This window comes from Callithrix jacchus, chromosome 10 (genome assembly GCF_049354715.1).
Source record: "Callithrix jacchus isolate 240 chromosome 10, calJac240_pri, whole genome shotgun sequence".
NCBI classification, from domain to species: domain Eukaryota; kingdom Metazoa; phylum Chordata; class Mammalia; order Primates; family Cebidae; genus Callithrix; species Callithrix jacchus.
In genome coordinates, this window is record NC_133511.1 from 108,627,200 (window position 1) to 108,649,734 (window position 22,535).

At 42.0% G+C, this 22,535-nt stretch overlaps 2 long non-coding RNA genes across 7 annotated transcripts in view; one reads left to right on the forward strand and one right to left on the reverse strand.

Moving 5' to 3' along the window:
* The window catches only part of LOC103796290 (uncharacterized), a 71,553-nt gene extending 71,075 nt beyond the window's left edge, over positions 1-478 (reverse strand). For all 6 annotated transcript variants that reach the window (XR_013523397.1, XR_013523396.1, XR_013523395.1 and 3 more), the window contains exon 1: positions 23-478. This is a non-coding gene — a long non-coding RNA (uncharacterized LOC103796290). The remainder of the gene's footprint in view (positions 1-22) is intronic.
* LOC108593844 (uncharacterized) overlaps positions 1-22,535 on the forward strand; it is a 107,012-nt gene that overhangs the window by 22,644 nt on the left and 61,833 nt on the right. Inside the window, exon 2 of the long non-coding RNA XR_013523393.1 lies at positions 5,159-5,273. This is a non-coding gene — a long non-coding RNA (uncharacterized LOC108593844). The remainder of the gene's footprint in view (positions 1-5,158; positions 5,274-22,535) is intronic.

Genomic DNA, 22,535 nt, shown 5'->3' on the forward strand with positions numbered 1-22,535 from the left:
GTACAGTAACTTATATACTTACCTGGAAGAGCCCGCTTCGCCGCTGGGCAAACACCCGTGGGGGGCGGGGAGGGGCCGGAGGGAGCCGGCCGGCAAGAGAGGGGCGCCTTCCAGCTGGCTGCAGTGCGGACGGGACCGGTGCGCTCCAGTGGCCCCCAGACCGAGGTAAGGAACAGGGGATCGGCGCGTGGGTCGGCTGGTGGTCGGTCGGCTCACTGGTATTCTGAGCAGAACTTTTTTTTCCCAGTTGCCCCGCGCCGCGGCGGCGGCAGCGGGCGCAGACCGCGGAGCCCCCTCTGGCGTGGCGGGCGCGCAGACGCTCGGAGGGTGTGTGCTTGCGTCTGTCCGTCGCGGAGCCTAGGGGATGCGGTGGGAGGGTGTGTGGGTCGCGGAGCGGCAGGAGGGTGATGGATGGGCGAAGGGGGTGGGTCGACAGGGACTTGGAGACAGTGCCTCCACTGTCGACAGACGTTTTCTCAGAGCGTGCTGGGCGAGGGTGGGAGTGTGTGTGCGCGCGCGCGCACCCTCCCGCACGTCGATTCCAGGGTTGCAAAGAACAAATATGGCAATTTCCCCCCCAAGTTCTGGCAGTGTTTGCAGTAACCCATCCTAGGTGAGGTTTCCCCCATTGGGAGACTATATGGCTAGGAAGGGAGATAGTCAGGACGTCCCTTAGCCCACACCCTGTTTAGGTACTAATAGAGGGGAGGGGTAGGAGAGGATGTGAGAAGGGTGGCGCTACACTGAGAAGGAGGGCAACCCCTCAAAGTTTGGAAGGATGGGATGGGGGAGGGGCCGAGCTGGATGGAGGGAAGAGTGAAGAAGCTCTCCTTCTTCTCCCCCTTTTCTAGTCTTCCCTCCCTTCCTCCTTTCTTCCTCCCGCAGGAGCTAGAATCTCCCATCTTAGTTGGGTCCTGCGGTCAATGACGGGCTCGCCCCTTGTTGCTCCCCCCAGCATTCTGCAGAATGGGTAGGGAGTTGGGGAGGGGGGGCTGCAGCGTTGAAAGGGCACCTGAGGCGAATGGGCCATTAGACACCCAATATTGAGACAGTTTCAGGGAGGATACGGAGGGAGGAGCTTCACCTTTCTAGCTGAGCATTCGGAATTTTGGGTGGGGAAGGGGGTGTTGAGACATGCCCCCCCTTTTTTTCTAGAGATAGGCTGACTGGTGTGGAGTTTGGGTTTATTTTATGTTCATCTTTGACATTTTTCGTCTGGATCTTCTGGCTTGGGATCCGTTGGGAGAGGTCGCTCTCTTGAACCTCTGTTTCCCAATACATCGCGCCACCCCCTCACCTGGACTGGGATGGAGAGGGGTCCCGAATAGCTTTTTTTGCAACAACAATATTTTAACATGTTCCAGTCTAGGTTTTGTTGAATAATTAGAAATGGAAATATTTTTTCTCCCTCCCCCTTCTGAAAAAAAAAAGGGGGAAATGTGAGCTCTCTTCTGATTGGTGGGTGACGATTTTAGTCCGCACCAATGAGCTGGCGGCCTCGTCTGTATTTATTTAGTGCTCTGGGGGAGTTTTTCTCTTTACGCAGCGCCTGTAGTCACGGCTGGAACCTTGGCTGGGGGACTAGCAGGGATTAGAGGGGATTCGGGGGGAATCCGAACTATACCTGTTCAGAGATTCTCGACCTTGCAGCCGGGGCTGGCGGAACTCGGTTAGAGGAATGGGGGATAGGACAGGCAGGCGGGTAGGCTCCGGGTGCCGGGGCGACAGGAGAGGGGTGGAGGCTGGGCTCGGGGATCCCGGGTGCCCCGCCGCGGTACCCTTCTCGCCGTCCACACACTTCTCTCGGGGCTGAGTTGGGGGATCGAGGACAGTCTGGAGAAATGGAGACTGGAGTCCAGGGGCGCGGAGGGGCGGGCGGACAGCGCGCGGGGTGGTGAGGCTGAGCCGCGATGGAGCGCGCTGGGGAGACCCAGCCTGTTCGGCTCCGGGGTTCGGAGACATCCTGAGCTGAAAGCCGCGGCGGCGACGAACCGAAGAAGCCGGCAGATCCTGCCCTTCGTGAATCTTTTTGCGGTCTGGGCTTGCTGTACATAACTCAATAGCCGGAAGCCCTTACCCCAAAAAGCATTCGCGGAGGGCGCACTCGTCGAGAAGACGGCAGCCATCCCCAGCGATCGCCGAAGCCCGCACCTTCCCGAAGCTGCTCCGACCGAGGCTTACCCGGCCTTTTCCCCGTTTTCCACGGAAGATTCGGCCCTTTCCCCGCTGTCCTTTCCTCGCTCCCTGAGGCTTTAGTCACCTGTCTTACCTCCTAGCGAGTCCCCCGCCCCCAACTTTTTAACAGACTTTGTATCACAGAGGGAACTGGAGCAGGTGGGGTGCGTGTGTTTTTGGAGAAGTGAGAAGCTAAAATGCAATAAAAGTTTACAGAAGTTGTGTCTTCCCCCCAGCCCCCGCCCACACCACGAATAACCCCATTCACTCACTGCAACAAAAAAAAAAAGAAGAAGAATCTGATCTTAGGGCCAAGTCAGAACCTGGAATATCAATCAGTTTAGGACATTTTGTGATCATTTTTGACCCTAATGATCCGATTCTGCAATATGGGGGTGGGGAAGCCCTTGAGGGAGGGGCTGGAGGCCCTCAGTATCTTCTGTCCTGGTGCGGGGGACCCGGAGGTGAGGCGAGCCGCGGTGAATTGGGTGGCTCCGAAAAAGAGGGAAAACACCCAGGCACCGCCCGCTCTCCGGAGTCCTTTCCTCCCGCGCCTCCTTCCAACCTAATTTGAGGCGTTTTGCAGCCTCGGGTCTCCCCCATCTCCTCTTTTCCAAAACTAAGTAGCACGGAAGGGGGTAAAACAGGCGAGAACTGGGGAAACCCCCGCAGGGAAGGAGCTTTGGAGAGATGCGGTTGTGCCCGACTCAGACGCTTAGCAGGGGCAGAAGCAGCAGCCCCATCCCGGTCTCTCCAGGCGCCGGTCCTGGGGAGGAGGACAAAGCTTCAGGAGAGGGGAGAGTCTATGAGTCCCCCTCCTCCCCCTCCACTCATTGCAGCCCTGACCACTTCGGTCACGAGTGGCACAAATCAGGCCTTCACCATGTTCTTCTCCCCGCGCCCTTCGCCTGCTAGGAACACTGCTAGACGCCCTTGCCCTTAGGGACTGGGCCAGAAGGACAGACAGACACACATGAGTGCCCACAAGGACCGAAATGGGTAGAAGATGGGTTTAGAGACACCGGAGTTCCAGACCCGAGGGCTGCGAACCTTCACATTTTCGGGGAGGGCCTGAATTTCCCCCGCATCACAACCACCGTTCTTTCAACAAACTAAACGCCCACAGTCATTCCCCTGTCCGCTGGTTGAACACTCGGACTCTACCCTCTCCAGAATTAGGAAAGAGCTGCAGAGTCCGAGAGTGCTGGACAGAGTCAATCTTTCGTAGCCCAGACTGTGAGAAGGCATGGAAGGCGAGCACTCCAAGCTCTAAGGCTAAATCAGAGCTTTCCTTCCCAGATAAAGGATATTTTCCCTCCCTGAATACGTTTTCTAAAAGAGTAAAAAGGTTCCTAAGATCTGCAAAGGAGATGGAGCAAAAAGCAAAAGCTCGGGGATTTTCCTTCCTGCCTCTCACCTGGGGCCGTCTGTGGAGCGATAGCTTTGGGGAGGGAGAGACAGAAGAACCACGTTATATTAAAAATAGCTTCACCCTGGGTCCCTTCAGCTCCTCTTTTGTCTTTTGCTTCTTACATACCCCTCCTCTTCCCAGCCAGAAAGCCCTCCTCTCTCCCAAAGCCTGAACCTTCACCAGATTTGGGAGAGAGGTGGCCCAAGAGAAGTGAACTTGCAGAGAAGAGGTTGAGTCACTGCAGCGCAGGCAGCTCAGGGTTATTGCGACCCTAGCCCCCTCACTTCTCCCTCGGAGGCTAAGTGTGGGGCTGGGGCTCTAGGGCCCCAGGAGCCCCGGCCGAAGCCGGCGTCGTGCGGCACCGGAACGAGTACTCGCCTCGTCTCTCCTCGCCTCGCCTCAGCCAGACAACTGTTGCTGCCTTGGAGAAGCTCCTGCTGCTGCAGCTGCTGCTTGGGGCGGCTGCACGCCTGGGGCTGAGGCTGCTCACTTTTGATCAGGGTTGGGAGCTTGCGGAAAGGGGTTTCTCATTCCGGGTGGGATCAAAGGACCCCTTCCCTTAAAAATAAGTGAAAATAGGTGGCTTTTTGTGGCTTTTGGTGTCTTTCCTTACCTCCTTAGGGTGGTTATGTCAGTCTGAGACCAGTGGAAGCTGATCGCTCCCTGTCTACCCATTTTGCCTTTGCTAAAGAAGGAGGGGAAAGTCGGGGGGGGGGGGGTTGCCTCTTTGAACCCTCAAACTGCCGATGCACATCCGAGTTGATAAAGCTACCTCGCCTTTTGAGCCAGGGGCCTGATGGAAACTTCCAGGCACTTACATCTGATGCCAACCTCTGGAGGCCCTATAGGAGAGGAAGCAGCACGCCGGGACCCCTCATCACCCCAGGCTACTCCTCCGGGGGTGTGTGAGAAGTGTTCTGGAGGCAGCTGGGGAAATTTTGTCCCCTGGGCCAGGCCAACTAGCTTAACCTTTGCCTATGTTAAAAATCAAGACGAGGGGTTGTTTCTGGAGCTAGGGAAGGGGTGCAGGGGCCACAGAGTCCCCTCAGGGTCACCTGCCCCCAGTGGGGAGTTGCAGGTGGCTGGGCCAGGTGGTCTTTCTCAGGCCCACTCTGACCACAGCCTAGATGATCTGCTCTCCTTCTGCTCCTTCGCCTCTCCTGAAATCTGGAGCCAGATTTCCTCCCTTTGTCGGCCCTCTTGTCTCTTCTATCCTCTTTCCCCAACCTGTGGTTGCTTTCGGTCCCTCTGCCTTGCCTGGCTCAGGTTGGAGGCAAAGGCATGGATTGATTCAGATGTGCTGGGCAGGCTTGCTATGATCTCAGACCAGGGCCATTTTCTCTGTTCCGGGGACTTCTCAAACTGGACGGCTTTGTGGGCATCTCTGAAAAGCTCTGCTCTTGCATCAGCATCCATGCCTTGGTAGCTCTTAGCCCAGATGTGCCCCCGGCCCTTTTCCTTTCCTTCCTCCTTCCCACTCCTTGATTTCCTGTGAAATGACCCAGCTGCCAATCATTCCCATTCTCCTTCTGAGCCAGCAGAGTAACCCTGCCCATCTTTTGGCCTTTTCAGGTGATCAAACCTGTCCTGACACCTGGAGGTCTGCATGAGGGGTGGTCACTGAAGGAGGAGTTCTCAAAGGCCACAGGTAATGAAGACCTTGGATGAATGAGCTTAGAAGTCCCAGGTGAGTACCAAGATATGTCAGCCCATGGTTTCTTTGCCTGAGCAGGCCCAAGGGACCTCCACACATACTTCCCACTTGATGATGAGACATAGGAAAGCCACAGATCCAGTGCTTGGGGACTTTCCTCAAAGGCTTAGTCCTTGGCAAAGAAAGGTACCCATCACAGAGGTTACAAGGAAGGGCACAGTACCTACCAAATGAGTTATAGGACTTCATAGGACTGCATGGGGCTTCCTATCCCCAAAGCAGGACTTGGGCCTGCGTATTCAAGAGCTTCCAAATCCCCAGTACTGAGGGGAACAGGCCCTATTCAATAGGGCCCACTGTTCCTTTTCCACCCCCACTTCCTGGACCATCTCAGGCCTCTCAGGGGCCCAAGGAATGTGCAGAGTTGAAGGATCATTTGCCATGCCAAGTTTCTCTGAGGATACCAAACGTTGTTGCGTCTCCTTAACTGGAGTTCAGCCTAGGATGCACGGGAAAAGTTTTAAGCTCTGGATTTTTTTTTTTTTTTTTTTTTTGAGAGGTAAGGCATTGAACTCTAAATGCATTTACTTTCCCTATTAACTAGCAAAATCTCTTGCTATAGAGCTTTTGTTTAGCTGCCTTTCTGAGCTTCAAAGTCATACTGTGATTCTTATTGGGGATTTCAGTTCAGAGCTTGGCAGATAATTTTGAAACCCCAGGGCTGTTAGATTTGTGAGGAAAGGAGAAAGCAAGTTACCTGCCTAATCCATGGATGTCATGTGAGCCAAATGTGGGAAGCTGCCAGAAATTTTTAGAGGGAAACTAGAGACTTATAGCACAATAGAAGCACATTGCGTGGAAGATCATCAGGTCATTATACAACAGATCTGTTTGCTATATTAACTAAATAACTGCTATATGGATTTTTGGAAATTTTTACATTTTAAGAGAAGAAATTCAATAATAAATAAATTGACTGGAATCATCTATGATTCCTGCCATGTAAAGTATGGATGAAGCCATCAAATTGTTAAATGAGCCTAACTTCTTTTAATTTCCCCTTTTGAATATAAGAACCTGAAGTTTGCAGCATCTATCTTTGGTCAATAGGGTTGTGTTAATTCCAAGAGGAATTAACAAACTTCCTTCTCCCTCCTTAACCAGTAGTTCAGTTGCACTGTGAGGAAATCGAAGAAAATAATATGGTGATGGTGGTGGGGGGTGATTTTCTTACCTGAGGAGTAATCTCTTCTAATTATGTTTTTAAAAACCCATGGTTGGATTAAACCTCAAATTTAAATATAATATATAGCATGCCAAAGCTGGAAGGAACTGTAGAGTATATTGAGAGAGAGACTAATTGCTTCATTTTATACATCAAACAGGTTCAGAAAGGTGAAGTGATTTTACCAAGGTCACACAGCTTGGGCTCGAACCCAGGTTGTTTATTGTGTTCTCTGTGTATTTTTTTTTCCACTAAGCATTTCCTATCACTGTGAAATCATACAGATAATCATAAACATAATCCAGGACAATAGAACAGATTCCCTTTGAAAATGACTGGCATTTGGAATGCAAGAGTTCAAAGAAGAGTTTACAGAAAGTTTCTTCTGCTTGCAGTTAGCATTCTGGGGGCGTGACCAGAAGGTTAGGTTTGGCTCTCATCTCTTGTCTCTGACATGGCCTAGACCTCAGAGCCTCCCTGTTGCCTTGGTCTGCTGAGGAAGTCATCAGCACAAGAAAGTTGCTTTGTCATAGCATCCCAGTATCTTTCAAAACATCTGCTAGCATGAAGCTGCTCTGTAAGGCATGGATCCCTGTCTCTTATTTCTCTCTTCTGGATGGCAGTTAATTATCATCCTTCTTGCCCTGTGGGGCTTGACTGAAAGCTGTTAGGAGGGTAGTTGGAACCAGGATCTCTTTTATAAGCAAGAAGGCCCTCATAAGGAGGTTTCAAACCAAGTGAAGATCTGTCTGATCCTTGTCCCCAAGAGATGTTTTTAGAATGCTGCAGATTACCTGCTTGTAGGACAGTTGCTTGGCCTGGTCAGTTTTAAGCTCATGATTTACTGCCAAACCCTGGATTGAACTCCACTATTTCAGATTTACATATTTCTGCCAATGTCAGCCACTTCGAGGACATATTAATCATGTCTTCAGAACATGGGAATAGTAGTCACGCTGTGTGTGCTATCACAAATAAATTATTCTAGTGGCCTCTCCCTGCTGTTTGCTCCCCCCACCTCCCCTTTGGGAGATGCGCTTTCTGACAACTTCTAACTAAAATGTAAGATTCATTTCTCTGCTTAAAAAGCAACAGATTGGGAGGAAGAAAAATGAGATGGGGTGAAAGATACAAATAGGTTAAAAAGCAAAACAAGGCTGACAAGCAGTGAAAGGATTAAAAGAGCAAATGCTATCTAGTCCTAACTACTTAGGTTTACGAACTTAAAGAAGCAACTGTATCCTCCCTAGGCCTGGATTTCTCCATCTATAAAATTAGGTGGTATGGGGTCAGACTCCATCCATTCATGCATTCATTCAACAGATGTTGAATGTTTATTCAATAAATGTTTGTTGAGTTCCTGTACTATGTATCAGGCCTTATTCTAGACATTGGAGATATAAATAAATTATTCTTCCTTTGATAATCTGTTGAAAGCTATAGACCTTGTCCCAATCAAAAAGGAAAAAAAAACCCACAGGCATTTTACATACAATTTCAGGGAGCTCAGGACATCCCTAGGTTCCATGGACCCCAAGTTAAAAATTTTTTCATCGACTCTGTAAGGCCTACATTTTATAATATGAAGGTTTGAGCTTAGGTTGCATGGTCAAATCTTGGTTTTTAGTCGTTCCTTTTTTTCCTCCAGCAGCACTCTGCTGCATTTTTATTGTGATTTGGTCCTCCTTTTTTGGAGAATAAATATTTGAAACTGAGTTAATACTGCAAGTGGCTAAAATAAATGCTGAATAGCAGCTCAGTAACTGAGAGGCAAAGCAGAGGTGGAACTGAGGACAGAAACAAATGAGAAGTTCTGATGACTAAACTCAGCCTGGTCCCGCAGAATTTCAGAGAGGCAATCCATCTTTCAGGCTAAGTATTCTTGGTAAATGGGTGGTTCCATGGAGGGAAGGAAGGTTTATGTTGGAGCTGGACAGTAGGAGATCACAATGCCAGGGCCCATAACAAAGATGGATTTCCTCTGGTGCTTTTGACCACCGGGCACAATCATAGTTGTACAGGCCAGGGATTCATTGAGGAGGAAAGACCAGTCCACTTCTGGCCCTCTTTGGTTGGTAGACTGGCTGCTTCCATGTAGCACAGCAAGGGGCTTTATAGCAGGCAATTCTGTTGAGATCTTTAGTGAAGGAGAAATTGGGAGGCTGAAGGTCCTCAAAATAGACATGGATAGGTCTATGTACAAAGGTTTCATCCTAGTTCTGAGTCTTTCTGAGTGTTTTGCTTCCCTGCCCTCGGCATCCCCGGAATTCTTCCTTGCAATGAGTAAGGCCAGAACTTCATTTAGGCCAAAGGGGCATTTACTGACTTTAGGACTAATCAGCTACTAACACTGACTTTAGGACTGATCAGTTATTGACTTTAGGTGGGGAGTTGGTGCTCCTATTTAGCATTCCCAAGTGAACAGCACGTGGAAGCCACTGCTAGGAGATGACCCTGGAAGTGAAGTGATCCATCTTTGAAAGAGCCAGTTAGAAATCTGAACTTGTAAAACCTTTGTGTTAGATTGTGGAAGGACAGGATGAAGTGTGTGAATTTCTGCTTAAGCAAGAAAGCAGCAAGTTGCTCCTGCTGAGGCTAAATATAGGAAAATCCATCTAAATATAAACTTTATATCTTCTCAATTTCCTTATCTGTAAAATGGGGATAATAATAACACCCTTCACCATAAGACTTTGGTGGGGATTAAATGAGATTTTGCATGTGTAAAGAGCCTAGTCAGTGTTCAACAAGTGTTAGCTATTATTATTATTACGGTTGTTTGCTTTCCTGCCTGACACACATAGCAATGTCATACAAGGCTTTGATCATAGTGTCAGCAGCTACAGGTCCAGAGCTACTCCCAGAGTGACAGATAAAATACAATCTTTTCTGGAAGCATCTGTCCATTTGTTCCATAGCCTGCCAGTACCCAGGATTACCTGCTGGGAGCAAATCAGAAGGGTTGATGGAAAATCTTTTTCTCTACTTTCTGTGTCCCTACATGAAGATGATCTCTTTCTGGTTTCATTCTCTTTTTAATTCCTTGCTTTCACATTCCTTTTAAAATCTATTGAATTTAATTTAATTAATCTATTGAATTAAGTGCTTTTGCAAATTACTCTTTTTGCCTTTATTATTATTATTATTTTAATTGGGGAGAAAAAGCAATTCATCTAGGATTCTTTTATTTTCAGCATACATCCAGTCCTAAATTTTCAAAGTTTAGGCAATTTCCACCAATGAAAGAAACAAGGAAAAGTAAAAAGGCAGGACTATGTAACGCCATTTGCTGTCATACATGATGTTTACTCTTTCCTTTTCCTGCATATTTGGTCTTCATTCTTTTCTTCTTCTGACTTTACTTTTCAACATCTTATCAATCTTTTTGTCTCCTCTTACAACACCCCCTGCCTGAAAATCTTTGTTCTCCTTTTGATCCACGGAACTTGTCCTATCAGGCATTTCTTTGTAAGTCTTGGCTGCAAACTGCTGGGCTGATTATAGGAAGAATGTGATGTAGTCCCTGAGTTTTCTGGATAATGCTAGGAGAAAATTCCAGGGCCACCATTTGTCCCCTGAACCTGTTGAGCACATTCCGGGCCATTCCAAAGAGAAGGAAAATATATTTTTTATTTTTGTTTATTATTTATTTATTTTATTTAGTTTTCATAGAAATTGGAGTCTTCCCCATGGACCTTCCTACATTTCCACTTTCCCACATGTAAACCCACAGCCTATAATTGCTTCCACTTGGTGACTTTTCCTTTTTTCTGTCTTAAAAAAAAATAATTATACTAAAAGGTTCAGGGATATGTCAAATGCAGCCCAGAGAGCGGTCTTGCCATCTCTCCTTTTAGCTGTTTAAGGGGAGGCTGATGAAGGCAGTATTGGAAGGAAGCAGTGAAACCTGTTGGTCAAGAGCAATGGGTTTTGAAGACCAGTTAGATTTAGGTTTTTGTTTGTTTGTTTGTTTTTTGTCTAGTTCTGCCCTTATCAGCTGCATGTCCTTGAGCAAGTTATATCTCTGAGCCAGTTTCCTCGTCTGTAAAATGGGGATATTAAAAATACCTGTTTCATAAGATCGTTGGGAAGATGAGCTGTCAGTAAATACACATTCCGGTGCATCAGACATGTATGTACTCAAGTGAGATGAAGTGTTATTATTTTTAAGACAAGCTCCTGCAGATCCAGGTCTAAATATAGTCCAGGAGTTGCTGGAGGAGTTGAACCTTGAATAAGGAAGCAGAAAAGTGAATGTAAAGTGACTAGGAGTCATGAGATAGGAGAAGAGTCTAAACAAAGTCAGAATTTCCACAAGTGTCCCAATCTCACCAAGATTTTCCTGATGTTGTGAATTGAGCTGGGACTGAGTCTGGAACTGAACAAATAATGATAGCATAAGGAGAGCTCACTCAGGGCTTCCTGGCTTCTAAGTAGTATACTCTGGTCAGTTAAATTGCAATGACACTACACCTTGAAATTTTAATACCTCAACTGGCAAATCATGAATGTTAACCCATTAGGGGAGCCAGGATCCCCAGGGTCAACTCATCTTTAAGGTCCAGATTTTAAGTTTAGTAAAAAAAAAAAAAAAAGAAATCGAAACAAGAAATAATTTTACCATTTATTTTGTGGTGGAGTGAGTGATTTTTTTTTTTAATTTGAATTTATGGCCAAGAGCACTAGGCAAAGCGTAAGAAAAAAGGGGATAGAAAACCTGCTTGCTACAGGTGGGAGTTCTATGAAGCCAAATGAAATTATCGGGAAAATTCTGTACTTCTCAGCTGATGAAGGATCAGTAAGTAAATTGACAGCTTATCAATTAGTTTAAAAGCAAGAGTGAATTAGATATAGCCGTCTAAACTTTATCCTTCAAATTTCTACCAGCTCTGAACCTTAGCACCACATTTAAATGAAATAATACGTAAATAAAAGAGAAAAGCAGTTTTCCCCCTAGTGAATTTTCTTACGCCTAATTTAAACAAAAAATTTTAATATATAGGTAATGAAGCACAGAAACTGTCATTTATAATACAAATTATAAACCAAATACATTTTATTGATAGTATACCGAATTAAAATTTGCTCAGTGTTGTTTATAAAATAAACATTTAAGCAAATATTTTAGGCAATAATATAAATAGATGTCTAATCTAGTGTTTTCATGTATTCGTAGGCTTGTAAAACTCTCTGAATCATAGATATTTTCCTCTCGAAGTTGTCCTTTAGGAAGTTAGTCCTAAAAAAACCTGTCTCATATAGTTTTACACAAGAAATCTCTGCATTTAAATAAGAAGCAATCATGAAAACAGTGGCTATCACTTTAAATAACTAACAAATGAGATTTTAAAAATACAAATGCAAGCTTATTGCTTTTTTGAGGACTAGCTATTAGCTTTTGAATTAATTTTTGGGGGTACTTTAGAATTCTGAAAGGAAAATCTTTTTAAAAGAAGTAAAACCTGTTAAAATAAACTATATAATTTTATTTTCATTTTATAATTTAAAATCTTGTTTCTTTGTGAGCTACCTCTCAGCTAATCTGAGATTTAAAATGAAATTTTGTGTTTCTTTTTCTTGTATTTGTTTTCTATATGGTTAACTTGTAAACACTAAAGATAATTTATCCCAGTTAAGATCATCATCTAACTAAAGCTCAAATAGCTAAGAAGGTATTTTATTTATGTTTATAAAGCATTAACTTTTCATATAACACAAAGAAAATATAACTTTCATTTCTTAATTTGAAAATAAGACTTTTTTGAGTTAATATTTTTTGTTAGAAATATAGTTTTCAGTTAAAATATTTTTCCATATGCAATTTTAAACTGAGAGCATTTTTTAGCTAATTTTATTTTTAAGAGTTTATGTTTTAGTACTAGGTTGATTTTATCTCAATTTTTTCTTTCTGCATATGCTCATAGGTTATAAAATTTGTAGATCTTAATATAACACATCAAAACAGGTTGTTTCATTTATAATATTTATACTTATGAAGGGATTATACATGACATTAAATAGTGACTGTTATTTATTTACTGCTCTGCTTTTTGGCAAAATTGTGTGTGTGTTTTTTTTTAATGCAGGAGGGCCTATAATAAATTAAAGTATTAGATTCTGACATTTACTTGAGAATTAATAAAGTTTATGGAACTTTTCAGAAGTATTTCAAATTCAAACCATCATCAAATATTTTTTAAAAAGTATAAAAACCTGAGTCCCAGAATTGCTTCAAAATTAATTTTTTCCAAAAATTTCACTGAAGAGTTTTTCAAATACTTTATTGTTTCTTGTACCTTGCATTGTGACCACCCACCTGTTGCATTTAAATATATTATGTGAGCATGGAAAAGAAGCCGAGACATGAACTGATTACAAGGATGAAATTCATTGTACTATTGCATGCTTCCTTTTCCCTGCCATTTTTCTGAGCAGAGGCACAACCTGGGGTATAATCTTTTCAAATACACGGGTCTTTTTCCATCCTTCTTGTTGACTGTAAATATATAACCTTTTTGGTAAAATATGGCTTATAGAGGCTTTTTTTTTTTTTTAATGGAGGTTTTATAATAGTCTGGAAGGGAAGTTGATGCCTGCTAATTTTTCTTTTTCTTAAAGGGGGTCAGGATCCTTTTTTTTTTGATGTCACACACTCTTGGAGGCTAAGATACATTTACAGAGAGGCGAAGAGGTAGACTGTGTTCTCAAAAAATCCTTACTGGTGGAGGGAGAAGTATGTTACCAGCTAGGAAGCAACTTGGAGAGGACAGGGTACAGAGGGACACAGGGAGCTTATTCCAACTTCTTAGCTTAGTGATGCCATGAGAACGCTGAAATTGTATGTCCAACATTCTTCTACATGTTGTTAATTTCAGGATGTTTCTTTTGTTTGCATATTTGCACACACATGTGCACATGCCCACACATGCACATATACTCACAAGCAGAGACCCTAGGCCATCTTTCTCACCTGGTAGGTAAAATTTAGCCTTGTGTATGTGAAGATACCCTAATGGTAGAACACTCTCATGTGGCTCAGGCTGACCAGGGTACTTACTAGAACATATGATTTCCTCTTAGTTTCATTTCACATCCAAGTGGAGTCTCACTGCCACATAAGTAAACTAAATATTGACAATATTTTTTGACATGGGTAGTCTTTTAATCAAAAATAAGTTACCATTAAATCCAAACTAAATCTCAGAACATTTTTCCCTCCTCAAAAAGATTAGTTATGGAGCTGTGCAGTTATCTGTGTCTGACAATGCTAAATCAAAATATCTTTAAATAAAATTTTCATCTCAAGCCTTAAGTATAGGGAAATCCCAACTAAAATGATTTAGCATCAGTATCACATAAAAAAAAAATGCAATCTACAGCTTCTAAATTCTGTGAAAAGAGAAAGAACTGATTTTATCTTTGTAAACTACCTCTTGAGAGCTTCAGAAGGAAAGCAGTAAGCAATATAATTATAACCTTTAATGTTACTGTAACCATCATTATTTAACTGATGATTTTGTGATTAAAAGGTATTGCTAGTGAGCAAAAAAAGAAAAAGAAACCCAGGACAATTAAAGGAAAAATAATTAAAATGTAAAAAGAAAAAGGAAAGAAAGAAATCTGACCATGGGAAATTGAATTTCGAGGACTATTTGAGATAGGCTTAAACATATAGTATAAATAGCACATGAAATTCTGTGCCACTCTCTTCATGCAGAAATACACATACATAAATCCAAAATTTATAAATAAGAAATATTTCTAATTGTATCAAGCTTATTTAAAATTTCACTGCTGTTAAATTTGCCGCTATTTGGATAAATTAGTATTCTCTGAAAAGTATTTATTTTTTTCCCAACTAGAAACAAGATTGAAAAGAGAAAAGGTCAATGCATCCTTCACCCTGATAATTGGATTAAGGGCTTTCTGAGTCATAACAGTGGTTAACTTTTTAAAATCTTAATTACTCCATAATTACAAAATCCTTGAAAAAGTAGTAACCATTTAAAAATTTCCTGAATAAAAATATACAACTTTGGGGAAGGATCTTTTTTCAGAAAAAATAATTAAAGCCATTTCTATGAAAACAAAGAAGGTTTAATCTATTTGAAAATATATAGATTTGGAGGGAAAGATTCTTTTGGGGAAAATTCTCATCAAATAAAAAATGCATATTTGATTTTAGGAAAAGCATTCAATGTAGTAAAAAAAAAAATACCCTAAAAGAATACTATATATTTTATGAGGAAATTAAATTTTCAAAATATTCTATTAAATTTTCTGCTCAAAATTTTACGAACTGATTTGGTTTTCTTTTTTTCTTTTTTGTTTTTCTTTCCTTTAAAAATTGTGTTGCTGTAACAACACATCTCAGAGCTGTGCTGCTCCTTGTAGACTGGCTGCTAAGTTTGGCCTTCTAAGAGCTAATGAACTGACTAGCTGGTTGGTCTCTTATTTCAGAAGAGCTCTCGCGCTCCTCCTACGTTTGTATTCAAAATGCATTTTACCCTATGGAATGCATTTGGCACTTGTTTTTCGTTTTCTTTTTCTTTCTGGATGTTTTCTTTCTCTTCAGAATTTCACATCCCCTCGCCCCCACCCTGCCAAACAGTACCAAGCCCCCCAAAAAATTTCTTTTGTCTTCATTCTTTTTCCTTTTTTTTAAATTGAAACATTTCTTTTTTTTCCCACTGAGCAAACACGTTTTACTTGTAGCAAACTTATAATCCTTATGTAGTCAGAGCGTTTTTATTGGGACCACTGTGATATTTCTACATTTGAGGCCCATTATTATGTAGCTTTGGGTAAAACAATCTTGGTGAAATACCAGAACTGCAAAAATTTTCAAATATCTGAACTGCACAAATATTGCATATAAATAAAGGCGTGAAATTGGCCTTGACACCTAGCAGCACCGAAGCCCCTGTTTATTCTTGGTTTTCTATAACAGCAGAAGAGTCAAAGGGCTCCATGTGTCCTTCAGATCTGAGGTGGGCTCCACTGACCTCAAGTTGAAGGTTCTTGGGTTTAATGGAGCTATCTAAATTGGAGTTTATGTTGCAATCTGTATGTGCATATGTGTTGTATATATGCTGCATCTTTTCATCCAAATCTGTCTGGGGAAGGGTTTAGTCCAGTCTAATTGATAGTTCAACTATTGATATTCAAACGATAGTTGAATTCAGATCAGCTGGTAAGTGATATGCTTTCTTTGATTATCTGACTAAAATCAACTGTTACCTGCACACCATTCCCCAGGAGAAGTTGATGCAACACTGTTGATGTGTTCATTTATTTATCCAACAGAATATCCTCAGTATAATTAGTCAGTGTTAGATGTAAATGAAAAGAGTGTACTTGTTAATGCTACTCATTGGATTCCATAGGTCTGTGGATTTTTCAAGTGATCTTCAACTGTAAGATTAATGTATTTAAAATTAACCTTTATTAATTTCTTATTAATGCCAACAAAAAAAATGGTAATCCAGTGGGAAGTAACCAAGCAATGGTTTTACTATTTACGTATTGATCTGAATAAATGAAAAATAATTCTTGAACATATACTCTCATGGATTGACAGCTTTCCTCCTCTCTCCCCATTGTACATGAAGAGAAAACATTCACAGAAAACATACACACACACACACACACACACACACACACACACACACACACAGAGAGAGAGAGAGAGAGAGAGAGAGAAAGAGAGATCTATTGCCCTATTGCCATGTTTACATTACCTCCCATATTTTGGGGTTTGCAAGTTGGCCTGAAGAATGAGTCAATTCTCAAGTCATTTTGATTACACTCATTCAATATAGAATCTTAGGATTTTGATAGCACTGATAGGAACCCTCAAGACCAACCAGCCCAAACTCTTCATTCTTTGTTTTGTATTGTTTTGTTTTGTTTTTTATAGGGACAAAGTTGGCCAAGCTGGTCTCAAACTCCTGGCCTCAAGCAATCCTCTCACCTTAGCTTCCCAAAGTCCCAGCATTACAGGAGTGAGCCACCACAACCAGCCTCAAACACCCCATTTTACACAAGGAAAACGGAGGCAGCATGAGAGGCACCATCTTGCCTAAAATTCAGAGAGAATTCGTGAATTACTGGCTGGTCTGGTGTTAGAACTGTTCCCCCTCCCTGAGACCTCACTTTGGGCAGAGTAGAAATGGGTGTTCCTGGGTAGGGTAAAGAAAAACAAACAGAACAAAATACGGTGTGGTTTTCTGGCTAGGGCATTTTAATTTTTTCTTCTTTTTCTTTTTCTTTTTTGTTTTTGAGACAGGGTCTCGCTCTGTTGCCCAGGCTGGAGTGCAGCTTACTGCAGCCTCTATATCCTGGGCTCAATCGATCCTCCCACCTCAGCCTCCAGAGTGGCTGGGACTATGGCCATGCCCCAGGACACCTGGCTAATTTTTGTTGTTGTTGTTTTTAGTTATTTGTAGAGACAAGGTATCGCTGTTGCCCAGGCTGGTCTTGAACTCCTGAGCTCTAGCAATCCTTCTGCCTCGGCTTCTCAAAGTGCTGGGGTTACGGGTGTGAACCACCATGCCCCACTTAGGGTGTTTTTCTGAGACAGACTTATTCTCATGCCGTCCAACTGGGTTGATTAGTCTAACTCATTTTCTCCTTTCTTTCATCATGTCCCTTAAAGGAGACGTAGTTTAGTGACTGCCTGTCTGAAGAAGTTCAGAAATCAGTCTCCTTCCTCTTCATGGAATAACACAACAAACATTTATGAACACCTGAAATGTGAGAACACTTTGCCACGTATTAGCAATACAGGATAAAACAGATGATAGCTGTGGAAGTGCCTGGCACCTACAGTAGATGTTCAATAAACATTCGTTCACTTACTACCTATAAGGACAGATTTAAATCAAGACAGATTTAAACAGCAGTGAATTCCAGGCAAAATGAATTAAGTGCTAACTAGAGGTCAAAACAGAGTGCTGTGGCACTGAGAGGAAGGAATGCTTCATTCCTATGGGAGGTCAGGGGTCGGGAGCATGCGAATCGTGCCTTGTAAGATGAGTAGGATGTTGATAGAAAGATCATGAATGAAGGGTATGTCTGCCTATGTGAACTCCACAGTAAAGATCCAGAGTGGTGGGTGCATGGTGTATTCTGGAAATGTTGGGGAATATATTGTGATTAGAACACTGGGTGATGGGAACGATAAGGAGGAAAAGGAAGCCACAAAGATACTTAGGTGCCAGATTGCAGAGGAAGTTGAATGCTGAATGAAGGACTTTGCACTAATCTTTGAAGGCATAGGAGAGCCAGTGAAGGTTTTAGACTGGGGGAGTCGCTCTCTGGTGATAATATAAGAGTGGTTTGGAAGAACAGGAAAAATGGAAAAGGGGCTGGCGGGTAGCTCTGACTAGTCATGGTCATTAAGAAACACCTGCTTTTTGTTGTTGTTGTTTGTCTGTTTGTTTGGTTTTTGAGACAGTCTTGCTGTCTTGCCCAGGCTGAAGTGCAGTGGCGCGATCTTGGCTCACTGCAACCTCTGCCTCCTGGGTTCAAGCGATTCTCCTGCCTCAGCCTTCTGAGTAGCTGGAACTACAAGCATGTGCCTCCACAACCTGCTAATTTTTGTATTTTTAGTAGAGACGGGGTTTCACTATGTTGGCCAGGCTGGTTTTGAACTCCTGACTTCAGGTGATCTGCCCACCTCTGCCTTCCAAAGTGCTGGGATTAAAGGCATGAACCCCTGGACCCCTCCTGCTTTTTTGGTATCACTTCAAGGAGAGTCAAGAGAGTTGTGACACTGCTTGATAGAAATTCAAGTAGGACGACACCATTCATATGACCAGGAGTGATCTACTCAGTTCCCTGTAGACCTCTGGGTACCGAGTACTAGTGTGTGCCCTCCAAAATGCAGCCAAGTTATTGCACATCCTGGGGTGGAAAAAGGCTCGTGGCTCGGGTGAAAGAATGGCCTCCAGATACCCAATGGCTTCACCCTGAGTTATGTATCTTAATTGTCTGGTTTCCTGGGTCACTTGTGATTCTTTGCAACTGCTTCCCCAGATAAGATACTACCCCCTTCTTCCCAAGTGAATCCTGAACCCGGTAAATTTCTGTTTTGTATCATCTTGTACTAGGTGTGTTAGGTGTGGGCCTCTCTGAAAAGGAGCTGATTTGCTATCTTGTTTTTGCCCCAGTTTTACTAGTGAATCTGTTTCTTGAGCTGGGGTATTTTTTTCCTGCCAAACAGGATTTTGGTGAAGCTGATTCACTCTTCTTGCATCCCTATTTCTGTCCCTGCCAGTATATGCCACTAGGAAAGTATCTTTTTGTGGGCCTCAGAGTAGGAACCAGACCCTTCTTTTACTCTGTGCATTCTGCAGCTCTCTTGTCTTTCTGTTTGTTTTCTTGTGCTCTGTGCCTGCCACTTTCTCCTTTTGCCCTCTAGGATTCCCATCATTGTTTCTAAGCCCTCGTTCTCTCTTAATCCTCTTGGCTTCAGCTGTCCTGCCTTCTGAAACTTTTCTCACTCATGCATCTCAGGTCTCTGCTCTGACGTGCCTCTGCAGTGCCTTCCATGTCAGAGTGGGGTATGCGGGTGCAGGCAAGGCTCAGCCAGACCTCAGGATGAGATAGGATCACCAGGCAAACCAGCTATATATGTACCTGTGCATATGTACCTGTGTCATATGTACTGTCATATCACATCTGCCCAGTGGTGTGTGTATGTTAGAGAAGCAAGTATCCTTCAGGATATGGACCCTAAACCAGATGTTTAAGAAATCTGGGTTTTGTTGCTAACTCTGCCACCAATTTCTTCCATCACTTTAGACAATATCATAGTAGATGAATGAAATAGAATTTGTTAGTAAATAAGACATATACTCACTCTCCTTCCATTTTATAATATTGGTGCTATTGCTCAACTATCTGTCCATCTACCCACTAATTCCTATACCTAGATAAAAAGTTTCTGGCATGATGTTCACTGATGGTAATGATGGTTATTTCTAGGTGGCAGGACTTGGTTTGATTTTGTTCTAACTTTCTTTTATGCTGTTCTGCACTGCTTGAATTCCTAATAGGAAATCAGAATGCCTAGAGTGAGCATTAGCTCAGATCACAACAGCCTATGTGACCCTTAGGACTTAATCTCTTTCTCTCTCATTACCATATATAAGGAGATTTTGAATGTCACATCCATCTATCTCCCCAATTCCACGATTCTTTATTTCTTCTTTTTAACTTTTATTTTAAATTCAGAGGTACATTTGCAGATTTGTTATATAGGTAAACTTGTGTCGTGGTGGTTTGTTGTACAGATTATTTCGTCACACAGGAAATAAGCCTAGTACCCAATAGCTGTTTTTCCTGATCCTCTCCCTTCTCCCATCCTCCTCCCTCTGGCAGTCCCCAGTGTCTTCTTTTCCCCTCTGAGTGTCAAAAGGTTATTTCTTTATTTATATAAAAACCACTTCCTTGTTTTTACTTTTAGAGATAGTTTATGCTTTTAAAAATAGTTTAGGATTTTAATGATTTCCTAGGCACAGACAGAACAATGGATAGAGGGATATAGACTCTCAGATATTATTTCTTTTATATTAAATGGATCATACTCTACCGCTATTTTTTTAAACAAAATTATTACATTTAATTTCACTTAAATTGAAAGAAGAAAAGGGATTGGAGGAATTACTAAATCTCAAATAAACATTTCTTTTTTACAGAAGATATAATCTCTTAAGCTATACCTTATAATGTTAAGAAGGGATTATGAAATACCTTAACAAGTTGTGGTCATTATCTTTTACCCTAGGTGATTCAGTGTTAGGCAAGACTGATTGATTTTCAGCTATGCAAGTTGAGAACATAACATCTTTATTCTCTTCCCATCTCCCTCTCCCTCGTTTTAATTTTTACTGTTATATCACATTATTTTGTTATTGATATTTAGTTGTATTCTCTTTGTTTGTACATTGTCAAATTTTGTATTATTTCTATTTTATATGGCCATATTTTATAGCTGTTGTCTAGTGCTCATTCCTTTTATTTGTATTCTTTTACCACATCTTCTCCATTCTTGAGTTCTTTATTTAGATGTATTGTTTCATTGGCTGGATTTCATTGTAAATACTTTTTCTCTTCTGAAACAGCCCATTGGTACTGTTTCATTGAGTTCTTTTATATACACTGCCTTTTTAAAAAATAGGAATACTATTCTTGGGTCATACTTCATTTCTGTAGTTATTTCTCCATTGTATTCCTGGCATTGAATGTTGCAGAGAATGCTGTTAGCATGTAGAAAAGGCTGTCAGCATGATTATTTCCCTTTGTAGATAATTTACATTTTCTGACTAAGTCTGAAAAGTTTTCTTCTTTATCTGTGACATTATATTTTGGTGTGTGAGCTTTACATTCAGTGTTTCTAGTATCCAAGGTGCATTTGCAATAGACAGATTCAGTTCTACCTGGCTTAATAGTATTAACTGTAAGATCTTAGCAAGTTACTTAACCTCTTTATGCTTCAGTTAGTTTATATGTAAAATATAAATAATTATAATATGTACCTCATAGAGTTGTTGGAATGATTTGAGTTAATATATGTAAATGCGTAAGACAGTGTCTGGCACATAATAAGGACTATTTAAGAGGTTGCTGTTATTTTAGGAAAATTTTCTTGTGTTAGTTCTTTTAGTATTTTTTTCACTTTATTTGTTGAGTTTTCTGCTTTAAAGATACCAGTTACCATTATTATTGATCATCTTTATCTTCCAGGTCCATTGGCTTCTCCCTGATTTAAGTCTTTTCTATATGCATATATTTTTTAATCCTTTATTCTATAACTGTAATTTATTCTACTGCATCTATTCTGTCCTTTGGTATTTTTATTTATTTATTTTTAATGATATTGCTTTGGCATCCATTTGTTTCTTTAGAGCTGTTATTTATTTTTTCATCTCATTCTGTTGTTTTATCAGTTTATGAACCCATGTTCTTATTAGGTTATTTTCTTGCTAAAGGCACATGTGAAAATTTTTTCTTCGTTTCTTGAGTATTTTATAGGGTGATTGTTTGTGTGTCTTTTGTATGTTGTGTTTGTGAGTATGGAACTTTGCTGTTATTTCACTAGGTTTTGGGGAAGGAGTTTCTGTGAGGCAATGCTATTATTCCCTCCTGACTCTGGGTCTTCCTCTGGGTTCATTCACTTCCATCTGTCTTGCTTCAGTATCTCAGGAATATTGAGGAACTGATAGTACAGTTTAAAATTTTATGTGGAATTATATTTAGTTATAAAATCAATACATGCTCGTTATAACCAGTTAAATAATGTGTGTGTGTTTTGTATATACTTCCATTGGTGTCATTCTGTTTCTTTTTTCTTGATCATGCTTTAGTAGTCCTATCCATAGTATATTTTCTATTTACTTTTATGCTGTTAGGATGTCTTGACTCCCATTTCACAGTATCATTTGTTTTTTTTCCTTGGGGTCCACAGATAAAGAGCTATCTTTTTTTTTTTAGTAGTCTGTGGGCAAGGGAACAAGGAAGACTCATCCGAAAGCAAGGGCAGTCTTTTAGACAGCCTAGGCTCGGCTCTCCTTTTGTAGCAGAGTTCACAGTGTCTGCTTTGGGTGGGGTAATCTCCTTTTGATGAACAGACACCCTCTGGCTTCAGATTCATGCCCCATTCAGGACCTGACGCTGGTGTCTCCACTTGTGCCAGAGACAGCCTCTTTGAATACTTCTTCTGTTTGTTTCAAGCAGCTGTTCGGTTATTTCCACTGCTTCCCAGTGAAGAAGAAAAACACTAGGAGAACCTCTCAGTTTGCTTCTCACTGGGTTTGGAATGTTCAGTTCTCAGCATCGGCTTGACTTATCCCCACAGCTTTTGAGGAGTCAGGGAGCAGATGGGCACCTTGCCATGCTGCTGCTCAACCCCCCTCGCCCCCACAAGAATGGAGGATTTCTTTTCTCAGCTGCCCCTTTTTGAGCTTACAGTTTTGGCCATGCCCCTGTCCTTGTCAGTTGCTGCTGACGAACTTTGCTGTCATTTCACTCAGTTTTGGGGAAGGAGTTTCTGTGAGGCAATGCTA